Below are 12,573 nucleotides of genomic sequence, written 5' to 3' on the forward strand. Positions count from 1 at the left end.
ATCCACCCCACATTTATATTTAAACAGCTCATACATGTAATGACTCAAAAGAATAGTCTTCAACCTCCATATTCTTTACATATTGTTCCTACTTTTATACCTATAAGACATTTTAAGACTGTCAAACATAATACTTCACGAATTTTTGCATACTTATTCTATTTTACAAGAAATGTTTGTTTCCTACATTTGACAAAGTAGATCCCAGAAAACTTTTATTACATCAATGATCTCTTAGAAAATAAGTTAAAACTTTTTTCTGCAACAACTCCTTAGTGTATCACAACTAAAATGGAGAGAGGCAACGCCGACAAACGAGGAAGAAGGAAGAATGAAGAGGAACATGCACACAACTGCACAAATGAACGTGTAAGAATAATCAAACAACTCAACAATGATTGTTCTTATTTGAACTATCATCCTATGTGCAAAGGATGATGTTTGTTACTAAACACATGATCATATAAGAACTCACTAATTGATTGGGGTCCCAAACCATTCAGATGTCTAGAAGTATGGAACTCAGAAAGGGGGTTTAGAGAACTAGTAAAACAAAAATGGAGTGACTATAAAGTTGAAGGAGTTTACATGAGGGCAGCAAAAGAAAAGTTTAAAAGAATGAAACATGACTTAAAGATTTGGAATAGGGATATATTTGGACATACTAGTAAATTGAAAAAGGAAATAATAGGAAAAATTGGAGAGCTAGACAAATTGGATGATGATAGTAATTTGGATAACGATAAGAAAAAGGAGCGCATAGAGTTACTTAGTCAACTTCAATTACTAAATCTGAAACATGAATCAATCATGCAACAAAAATCTAGAGTAAAATGGATCCAACAGGGGGATAATAATTCTAAATTCTTCCATTCATCCATTAAATGGAGGTCACTTAAGAGCGAAATTAAAGGGTTGGAAATCCAAGGTAAGTGGAATGAAGATCCGAATGTTGTTAAGGAAGTTGTGAAGGAGTTTTATAGGAAAAGATTAATGGCAAAACCAAACCTTGGAGTAAGGTTGGATAATATTCAGTTCCAACAACTTTCGGTAGAGGATAATAACATGTTGACTAAGTGTTTTGATGCAATTGAAATTAAGGAGGCAGTGTGGGGGTGTGGAAGTTCTAAGAGTCCAAGACCAAATGGTTTTAATTTTAGCTTCATCAAGAAATTTTGGGACATCATTGGCAAAGATATCATACACGCAGTTGAACATTTCTACAAATTTGGCAACATATCTAAGGGCTGCAATGCATCTTTTATTAGTCTAGTGCCTAAACTGGGAAACCCGATCACATTAGATGGATACAGACCTATTTCCCTTGTAGGATGCATATACAAGGTAATATCCAAAATCCTATCTAATAGAGTGAAAAAGGTCTTGCCTAAGATAATTGATGGGTCACAGTCTGCTTTTATATCTGGAAGAGGGTTGATGGATAACATCTTAGTGGCTAACGAGACAGTTGAAGACATAAAACGAAAAAAGAAATGTGGGTTGGTAATCAAGATAGACTACGAAAAAGCATATGATTCCGTAAGTTGGGAGTTTCTTTATTACATGATGGAGAGACTAGGATTTTGTAGACAATGGATAAGTTGGATTAAGAAATGTTTAGAATCTGCCACGATCTCAGTTTTAGTAAATGGAAGCCTAACCAAACAATTCAATCCAACAAGAGGGTTAAGATAAGGGGACCCAATTGCACCTTTTTTGTTCTTAATAGTGGCACAGGGCCTATCTGGAATGGTAAACCAAGCTGTAAGAGAAAATCTGTATACAGGCATAAATGTAGGGAAAAATAGAGTCAAGGTCAATCTCTTACAATTTCCAGATGATACTTTGTTTATATGTGAAGCAAACTGCCAGAACGTTTTAGTCATTAAAAGTATACTTAGGTGCTTTGAGATGGCTTCAGGACTCAAAGTCAATTTTCATAAAAGCAGAATTGGAGCCTTGGGTGTAGATAAAAATGCTTTAATGAGGTACTCACAAGTTTTAAATTGTAATACAATGCAAATACCATTCAAATATTTGGGTATGGTTGTAGGAGGTAACCCAACAAAGCAATCTTTTTGGCAACCAGTGATTACAAAAATTAAAAATAAATTGTCCACATGGAAAGGCAAACATTTATCATTTGCGGGACGAATTTGTCTAATAAAATCAGTCATAACAGCCCTGCTCCTCTACTATTTTTCTTTTTATAAAGCCCCGATAGGTGTTTGTGAGATTATTAAGAACCTTTAAAGAAATTTTCTCTGGGGTTGGGGACATGAGGGTAGAAAGATTGCTTGGATAAGATGGGAAAATATTTGTAAATCTAAGCATGAAGGAGGAATTGGATTAAAAGATATCCATTTGTTTAATAAAGCTTTATTAGCCAAATGGAAGTTGAGACTAGGCACAGAGGAACATGGATTGTGGAAGGATATTTTAGAATCAAAATATGGATCTTGGAGAGGTCTAAGAAGACATACCAGAAAGCATTATACATCAAGGTGGTGGAAGGACTTATGTGATGTATGTGGTGAAGGAGAGGAAGGAAAATGGTTTAACCAAAACTTGGAGTGGAAAGTAGGTTCAGGATCTAGGATTAAGTTTTGGGAATATACATGGAAGGGATCATTGCCTCTTTATATAAGATTCCCTAGATTATATGAGAACTCTATTAGTAAGGAGAAAACACTAAGGGAGTTCGGTGAATGGACTAACAATGGCTGGGTATGGTTGATGAAATGGAGAAGAGATTGGTTTGAGTGGGAATTGCCTCAATTAGAGGATTTTAAACAAATGTTAAATCAAACACAAATTCTAAGAGAAGGAGAGGACCTTTGGGTATGGAAAGATGAGGAACACAAATTCACAGTCAAATCTGCGTACTTGAAATTGAAAACTCCAATTATCGGGGAAAATTTTGATATGTTCAACATGTTTTGGAGTATAAAGGTAGCTCCATCATCACAATATTTTGCGTGGAGGGCAATATTGAATAAAATAGCAACAAAGGAAAACTTGAGCAGAAGAGGGTTACAATTAGCAGAAACATCATGTGTCCTATGCGGGTTGGAGGAGGAAAATACAACCATTTATTCTTAACGTGTAAAATTGCAAACATGGTTTGGAACCTTTGTAATAAATGGGTGGGTATAAGTTCAGTGCAACATAATCAACTAAATATGCATTTCCAACAATTTTCTTTAATGGCCTTAAACAACAAAGAAAATAAAATATGGAAGGGCTTATGGATATCAATTATTTGGAATATTTGGAACCATAGAAATAAGATTGTGTTTAAACAAGGGAAAGTGGATCCAGAGGAAATATTTACTTTGGCACAATTAAATGCTTGGACATGGATGAAATACAAAGTTCCACATGTCCATTTCTCTTATAATGATTGAAATTTGTGCCCAATTGAGTGCATTAAATAAATAACGTAGAATCCTCCAATCAAAATATGATATGGAGGAAACATGTGTTATAACCCACTCAGACTATTCAGTCTAGAGGTTTCTTTTGCTTTATGCAGAATATTTCATAGGAGAAGTCTTCAAAGGTGCAATGATTTACTGGACGCACAATACTTTGCTGTTTACTGATCAGGAAGCTCTCAAATAGATCATGAACGTATTAAATCTAGCACTGGACTAAAGGAATGAATCCAATAATTGTCAATGTGTACCAACTTGACTAAGTTCCTATGAGTGGATATTCTTAAGGTGGTACTTTTTAGTTGTACTTTGAATATGTAGGTCCTCTATTTGCCTTTGATCTTTTTGCTACACACATCTATTAGGTTGTTTTGTTTATCTAAGAACCTCAATGTAAAATCAGGATTTGTATAAGGGTTGAGGCACCCCTAAAGTGTCTCTGTATATATATTAATATTCTTTGCTGATAAAAAAAAATATATCCCTTTGATGGTCCTCGTCTTATTCATCATCACACTAGTGCAATTTTACGTTTTGACAATGCCTTATATGCCTCGGTTCAGGTGCAAACGAGGCATATTATGATGCGGTGGCACTTTTGTAATTTAAGTGAACTTTTATGCCTCGGGTCTCATTAAAACCGAGGCAGAATAACAATTATGCTTCGGTTCATATAAAACCCGAGACAATAGAGCATTTTAGGGTTTAAAAACCCAAGTCAGTTCACTGTTCCTGCGCCTCCTTCTTTCTTTGCACCTCCTTCTTTCTTCCTTCGGCGTCTTCTTCTTGCTTCTGCAACGCAAAATTCGTGCGCGCCAGACTCTCCACCACTTACTACGCCAGCCACTCTGTTCACCCCTCCACTACAGTTTGGCCGTCGAATAGGGCATTGTTGGGACGCCTCCATTGTCGCGGGATTGAACGGTATGTAGATGGAGGCACTAGGTTTTGGTTTTATGTGCTTGGCTCTTTGAACACTTTCTCCACTTGTAAGCACTTTCAAAATTCAATCTTTCAAACTTTTCATTTCCATTTCCATGGTTCTTTGCCTTGAAAGTTGTTGAACTTATCTGGTTTCAGCTACCCCAAGGACTCCGACAAACACATGCTTCCACCAAGAACATTCCCGAGCCAAATATTATTATTAGAAAAAGATGGAGCACTCAAAGGGTAGCACCAGCAGCAACACCAATTCCCGTGTCAGAAATAATGAATTGGGTCAGACTGTGGACAAAAGAAACTTCTCCATTGTGAAGCTTGCACATTCCTTACTCAACAACTGTGTCAAAGTTTCTCCTTTTACCACTGCAGAGATTATTAGAATGTGTGATTTGTGTATTGAAAATTGGAAATGGAACAAGTTGTAAATTGGTTCATAAATGCTCAAGTTCAACTTTAGAAGCCACTGGTGGAAGATGTACTCAGAGGAGACGAAAGAACACAACTAAACTGTAATTTTTTTATTTTTATTTTTTATGTTTATTAGGTCTCGGTTGAAGTAAGACTCGAGGCAGTAATTTTCGTATATGCCTCGGTTATGAACCAGGACATAAACCTCTCTTTTTTACTTCATCAAGATATGCCTCGGTTATGAACTCGTGGTAAAAGGACCAAAATAACCGCGACCAAATCTACTCTCTGCACTAGTGTCAAAATCGTCTGGAGTTGTTGTTTAGCTCTTTTATCCTTTTAGTATAATAACATTTATTTAATTTTTAAAAATTATTAATTATTGTCTGATAATAACTTTTTAATAATAGTAATGTCACATGTCCAACATAATAATTTTAAAAACTATACAATAAATAATACATAATAGTATTTTAATTGTGCAGGCGAGTATTATGCAGATTCAATGTTTAGGCCGATGCTAACTTAGTAATGCTAATTCGAGTTTCTTTTAGTTTGTCTTTTTGTGCTATCTGTTAAGAACTCGTCTTTGGTGCCCCTAATTTCCACAGCATTTTATACATACATGAAAACGAACATGCAATTAATTCTTGTAATTACAACTGGACTGAACATTTTCTTTCACTTTCTTCAATAATTTAGTGTTCTAGAGGAACCATATTCCATATTAAGTTATTCACCGAATAACTCAACCCAGAAATTCAAAAGGAAAACGATTTTAGCCACCATTATATACACTTCCATCTGTACAGAATCTGATATAGCATTTGCTTTCATTTGATCTTATCTACGGTAAAAGTTGCACACGAATAACATTATTCTTTTGGCCAGTGATCATCGAACAAATATCTTTCATCAATTCATTTACATATCCTTTATCGAAGAGAATATTAGATGAAAACCAAAGATATATATACATTAATCCGAAAATATAGTACACTATCCAATAGCAATGGAACAAGGGAATAAGATGTCGCGTCTGTTTCTGACGTGACCCTATTCATCAAAGGTGGGTGGGTAGTTACATGAGATATTCTCCTTTGAGTATCTATAAAAGGAGGGTTGGGTTGGTGGCAAACTTAAAGGCAAGAAGAGAGATAAAGTTGAGAGAGAAAGTAACAAGATCCTTAATTTCGTCGACCATGTCTGGTTTCTTTAGCTCACTGTTTGGTTGGGATGCAAACAATGGCACTGAGGATGCCTTCAAGAACTCGGGGGGAGGACAAGATTTCAAGGAAGGGGAGTTCAACACTGGTGTGCAAGTTGCGAAGGGGAGATACGCACCTTCAAGGGGTAACAATGGCACCAAAAGTGCTTTCAACAACTCAGGTTCAGGAAAACAGGACTTTGGAAGGGCCAAGTTTAACACTGGTGCTAGGTACGAGTGATTCACCAGCTATCACTTTGAAGGGCTATAATATATATAGTGTAATCTTGTGGGAATAAGAATCATAAAGTGCTCATTTTGTGGGCCTGTGTGTAAGGTGTGTGTCTATGATCTTATATATGCTAATAATATTATGATAGTGGTGCTGGAACCCTAAGTAGTTTCTACTGTAAAATTCCTGAAGTAATCTAATATGTGCTCTACTCTGTCACCTTACTTCATCACTATATAAAGATGACCCTAATATAACTTTTTGGCTTTGCGTTTGAAGCTAAAGAATTGCTTTTTCAGTTTTTGGGGTTTCTAATTAAGATGGGTGAATTTTCTTTTTGATATTACTCAAATAGGCAGATTGGTACTCAGATCAAACCATTTTTTATTGTTCAGAAATCGTGTTCGCAAACACGATTTTAACGTAAACCTTGATCTATATAACTGACGTTGTAATTGATTGAAAGTCATTTATTCAACTCAAGGCACCAAAAATCCAACTCTACGTCTAAAAAAGTTTCGACAAAGCCACTATGATGATTTATATATACAAGGACGCAAACTTTAATGAGAACCAATGTTTCGACAAAGTCTTTTCATCTAAGAATTAATGTTACTAATATTCATTTTCAAATTTATGTGCTGATGCGAACTTGAATTCTGCAAAAATCATTGTTAATTGATATATAGTGTTCTTATAGTGAAATAGTGGTAGGACCGGTTAATGGTTGAAATCATAGCATTTTTCTATAAAATAGGTGATCAAAGGAGTAAGATTTATCACTTGTATAGAATTGTTTTGTCCGTACAAAAACTAAACAATGTTAATGAGTTACTTTGTATAAACTAAACTCAATTGAAAAAATAATTAAAATATCTGAACTAAATTGTTTTTTATTTTAAAAAATTGAATTATATTATATTAAACTAAATTGCACTCCAATATAAACTGAACTAAATTATTATGAATTGATTTTTTTTAACTACAATATTTTTGAACCAAACTATATTATTTTTTAATCAAATTACACTACTTTTAAATCAAATTATACTAAATTTGAACGAACAACATTAATTTTGATCTGAATTATATTATGTTCGATGAACTTTACTATTATTGAATCAAACTGCAGTAGTTTTATCGTATATGATTGTCTTGTCAATAATAATCAAACTTTTATAATTTAAAAGTGCTTAGAAAATATAAATTTAAATATCAACTAAAAATATAAACTTAAAATATCAATAAAAAGTTATAGTTTTACAAACCGATGTTTCAAAAATAAAAAACGTTTCAACTCGTAATTTTATATGGTGGCAATAGTTAAAAAGTTTGTGGTGATGGTAATAACCATTTTGGTATGTTTCCACGTAAAAGAAAGGTGTTGTTTTGTTGATTTGGTCTTTTCTCTTAACAAGAAAAGCAAAGCTGAGAGACTTTAATCCCATCATGGGAATTAAATTAATTTATTTGACATATAGAAGTTTCGATTCCGTGCAGATTAACTAGGTTTTGTTAGGTGAAGAATAAGATAACACTTTTTTGTTTTTATTGATTCGTGGACATGCTTTTTGCAGTGACTTCCCTTTCACTAAAAACCCATTCTTAATACTCCCTCTCCCTCTTTCTGTCCTCGTGGGTCCTTCTCTAGGGTTTACCAACCTTCTACATCCATCAAAGATCCTACATGTTAGTTCAGTTAGACATACCCATAAAAGCTTCAGGCTAATTAACCTTTTCGACCAATTGATAAGGGTTTCAATTGGTTGAATTGAGGAATAAAATATAAACTTCAAAATATCAATAAAAAGTTATAGTTTTACAAACCGATGTTTCGAAAAGAAAAAAACGCTTCAACTCGTAATTTTATGGTGGCGGTAGTTAAAAAAAAATAATGATACAATGCCTCACTTATTTGACCCAACTTTTACCTGCCTACGTGGCATGCCTTATTTTAATGTTTTTTAATATGAGAAGAGCAGTGACATGTGAGCGAAACGAGAGTGAATGTTGAGGTTTGAAGGTCACACGCTGCAGAGAAAACATAAGAAAAAAGAAGTGAACGTTGCGGTTTAGGGAAAAGGCGAGAGTGCGGTTTAGAGAAAAGCGAGAGTGCGGTTTTGGGAAATAATAACAGAGGTGGATCGCTGCCGCAACTTTGTCGACAATTGGAAGCCCTAATTTTGGTGTTCTTCTTCTCCAAATCAAAGGGCAATTTTGTATGTTTTCCTACCCCGATTGCAATCCCTTATTTTTGTGATGTTTTTTCCCCAAATTAAACCCCATTCGTATGTTCTTGTTCGACGATTGAAATGAAGTGCATGTTCCAAGTGAAGCTACAGAAGACAAAGATGTAACCAACAGCGATATGTACGTCGTATGAGGAATGATCCACAGTTACGGTTCAAAAGCCGTGTAATCCAAACTCCGTTCGTAATTTATAGTCGAAAGAAGAAAAGGATACCAAAATAGTTGTTGGAGTTGCAGCAATATGTATCTATTTTGTTTTGTTTGATGGAAATGAAATATCATTTTCATTTGTTTAATTATAAGAATGTAGAATTGTAATTCAAATGTATGAAACATGAAGTTGTGAACAATTTTTTTTGTTGTGTTTTTGTTCTGTTATGGTGCAATTAATAAATAATGACTTTTCTAAAGTCTTTCTGGTGATTTGTACTGAATTATTTAGCAAATAAAATATGGTAAGTCTGTGGTACAGAAACCATATCTCAGAAAGACAATTATTGAATTTTAAGAATTCATGTGTTGTGGGAGTTATTGATAGGCACTTATGGTATTGTGAAAAGGTTGTTACGTTACTCATTTGTAGGTGGTTCATGTTGTTTGTACATAAAGTACATATGAAAAAGGCAGTTATGTTATAGTAAAAAGACAGTTGCGGAATTAATTTGTATATGGTTCATATCAGTTGGGAATCATTGTTTAGATGGTTTTCCAATAATAAGATGAAGAATCTTTGTAATTTAAATTTTAAGAATAAATAAAAAATTGTTGGTGGTCAACGAAAGTTTTGACATGTTGTTTGTACATAAAGTACATATGAAAAAGGCAGTTATGGTGTAGTAAAAAGACAGTTGCAGTACTGTCTGTACAAAAAGTTGAGTGTAAAAAGACACTTATGCAATTAGAAAAGGACACTTCATTTTCGAACCAGAAAAGTTGGTTTTTATTTCAATCTTCAATTCCAATCACTTGTTTAAGATGCTTGGTGATGATTCATGGTGATGGAATTATTTGGATGGCCTTTGGATTGTGTCCAAACTAGATTTCATGTAAAAATACACTTGAAAAGCAGTTGCAGTACTGTCTATACAAAAAGTTGAGTGTAAAAAGACACTTATGCAATTAGAAAAGGACATTTCATTTTCGTACTAGAGAAGTTGGTTTTTATTTCAATCTTCAATTCCAATCACTTATTTGAGATGTTTGGTCATGATTCATGGTGATGAAATTATTAGTATGGCCTTTGGATTGTGTCCAAACCAGATTTCATGTAAAAATACCCTTGAAAAGCAGTTTCAGTAGTGCATGTACAAAAAGTTGAGTGTAAAAAGACACTTATGGAATTACAAAAGGACACTTCATTCAAATACCACAAGGAATACATATATTTAAAGTACCACCTGATTCACCAGAAAACACAAATATCATATTTAAAAAAAAAACTTAACATTCATAACATCACATCTAATTGTTTGAACATCATAGTTACTCGTTACACAAACATTTGTTGACAAAGACTGTAATGAATTCATCGGCATCAGCGTGATCCACTTCAAAGAGCACACGGTCTCCTTCTTTCAATTGATGTTAATTGCAAAATTCCTTCCAGCCCTTCCCTATCTTGGTGGAGCGGGGTGAATATGAAATTATAAGTTTGCATACTACAACAATATTAGGACCACTAAGAACAACTTGATTGATATGTTTGCTCCTGATCAAGGTAGCAAATTTGGTGTTAAGGTCATAATTGGCAAAAAACAAAAAATAAGTATTAGGTTTCCTAATTTATGTGAGGTTAACGTCTGCTTAATGAATATTTAAAACTTTACATATTGATAATGTTAATTTTTACCATTATCCAAGTTACATTTTCATAGCAAAATCATCTCTTCCAAAGCTTTTAACCTACTTAATCCTCAAATTTATCTTACTTTTATAAATAAATACATTTTGGGTTACATTGATCTAAATATACCACTAATCCCCATTTTTTGTCTATTTATAGATCGGAAGCTTTGTTCCAAGAGTCCCAACAAATGAGTAACCCGGAACAGCAAGGAGAAGTGCAAGAATGTCAACAGGAAGCGCCTAGCGACACAAAGGCAGCGCCAGGCGGCAGATACCGTCAACGCCAGGCGCCAGACTAGCACCAACCAGGCGCCACTGCTGGTCAACGCCTGGCGGCACTTGGTCACCGCCGGGCGGTAGCGGGAAGACTAGCCCCCTGTTTGGTGGCTTGCGCCTGGCAGTGAGACCCTTTCGCCAGGCGCCAGTGTTTGCTGATGTGGAAAGTTGGCTCTTTTTCTTCTGTTTTCGCGAGGGGAAATGGATCTTGGACACTTTGGAGCTCGAACAACACGTCTTGGAGCGCTTGGAGGTCTGCTAGGGCTTGTGGGAACAACTCCATCTTCCTCTTTGTGTCTCCTCCCTCTTCCATTCCCATTTTGTAAGCTTGAGCTCTCCATGACAATGGAGAGCTAAACCCATTTTTGTTGGGGTTAGATGTAGCCACTGAACTTTCATGTATTTTCGAATGGTTTGAATATATATATACTTCTTCCATTGATTTCTAGTATCTTTGTTTATGTATTTAAAACTTGCTTTGTTTTACCCATTCATTGCATGATATTTGGGTCATTAGGTATTGGAAAATATCTCTTGAAACCTTGAATTGGAACAAGATACCTAATGGAACTTGTATCTAGGAATGGAACTTGACCCATTAGTTGTCTTAAACCCTAATTTGTAAAGCGGGTTTGTTTATTTAGGGATTCAAGGAATTGACTCTAAATAAGGAAACCTAGGCTTATTCAACTATGGGATTAGAGTTTGAGTAGACTTGTGGGTTGACATTAGTAATTAATGGAGAAGAGTTTTATTGCTTAATATACATGAGAGTGAAGTAGGTGAAGTCTAACTCCAACAATATCAATCCATTGCATTTCTAGTCTTTACCATTTTCTAGAGTCTTCAAATATCCAAGTTCAATTTTACTTGTGTATGAAATATTTAATTTCTTGCATACAAAAACCCAAATTATGAATTTATTCATTAGTTTAAATTAGTCACTTATTACGCAATTATTTAGTATACACGAGTCTCTTGGGAAACGATATCCCAGTCTTACCGGTTACTACTTGCGCGACTTGGTACACTTGTCAAAGTTTTAACACATATACCAGATGAGACCCTCGAATTTGATATTTGGTCAACCTCACACAAAATATTATGTCATGAAACTTAGTGGCAACATGGCGCAAATACCTCTGCATGCTAATCAAAGCCATACATTCAACCAATAAGCATTTCGAAACTAACCACGTTCAAACAGGGGTTTTGGACGATAACCTACCGGCCAAATGTTCGTTGTGTGAATGGCCTTTAATAAACCAACAACTACGCCAACAAGAGTGCGCCCAAGCAATGCACCAAACGGTAGCCACCACTTTCCGCCGAACCCACCACCTCCAACAACCCAAACCACTCTCGAGAACTCCGCTATCCGCTTTCACTGCTACCCACAACACCAACCTTTATGGAAGAATAACCTTTTGGGGAAGAAAAAACTCTTGCGGACCAAATACCTCTGTGTTTGTGTGACCTGCTCGAAAAAGAAACTTGCGGGGAAGGAGAAAGACGAGGGAAAACGAATCAACGCACTATGTTTCTTTAAAATATTTCTCCAATTCACCGCGCGTGCACATGACGCAAAATTATCTGAGACGCTGCCTCCAATTACCGTTTCATTTAAAAATATTAAAATAATGCATGCCACGTAGACGGGTAAAAATTGGGTTAAAAAACTAAGACACTGTATCATTATCCTTAAAAAAAATTGTGGTGATGGTAATAACCATTTTAGAATGTTTCCACGTAAAACAAAGGTGTTGTTTCGTTGATTTGGTCTTTTCTCTTAACAAGAAAAGCAAAGCTGAGAGGCTTTAATCCCATCATGGAAATTAAATTAATTTATTTGACATATAGAAGTTTTGATTCCGTGCAGATTAACTAGATTTTGTTATGTGAAGAATAAGATAACACCTTTTGTTTTTATTGATTCGTGGACATGGTTTTTTGCAATGACTTCCCTTTCACTAAAA

This window comes from Vigna unguiculata, chromosome 3 (genome assembly GCF_037176805.1).
Source record: "Vigna unguiculata cultivar grain cowpea cultivar isolate G323 ecotype 2 chromosome 3, ASM3717680v1, whole genome shotgun sequence".
NCBI classification, from domain to species: Eukaryota; Viridiplantae; Streptophyta; class Magnoliopsida; order Fabales; family Fabaceae; genus Vigna; species Vigna unguiculata.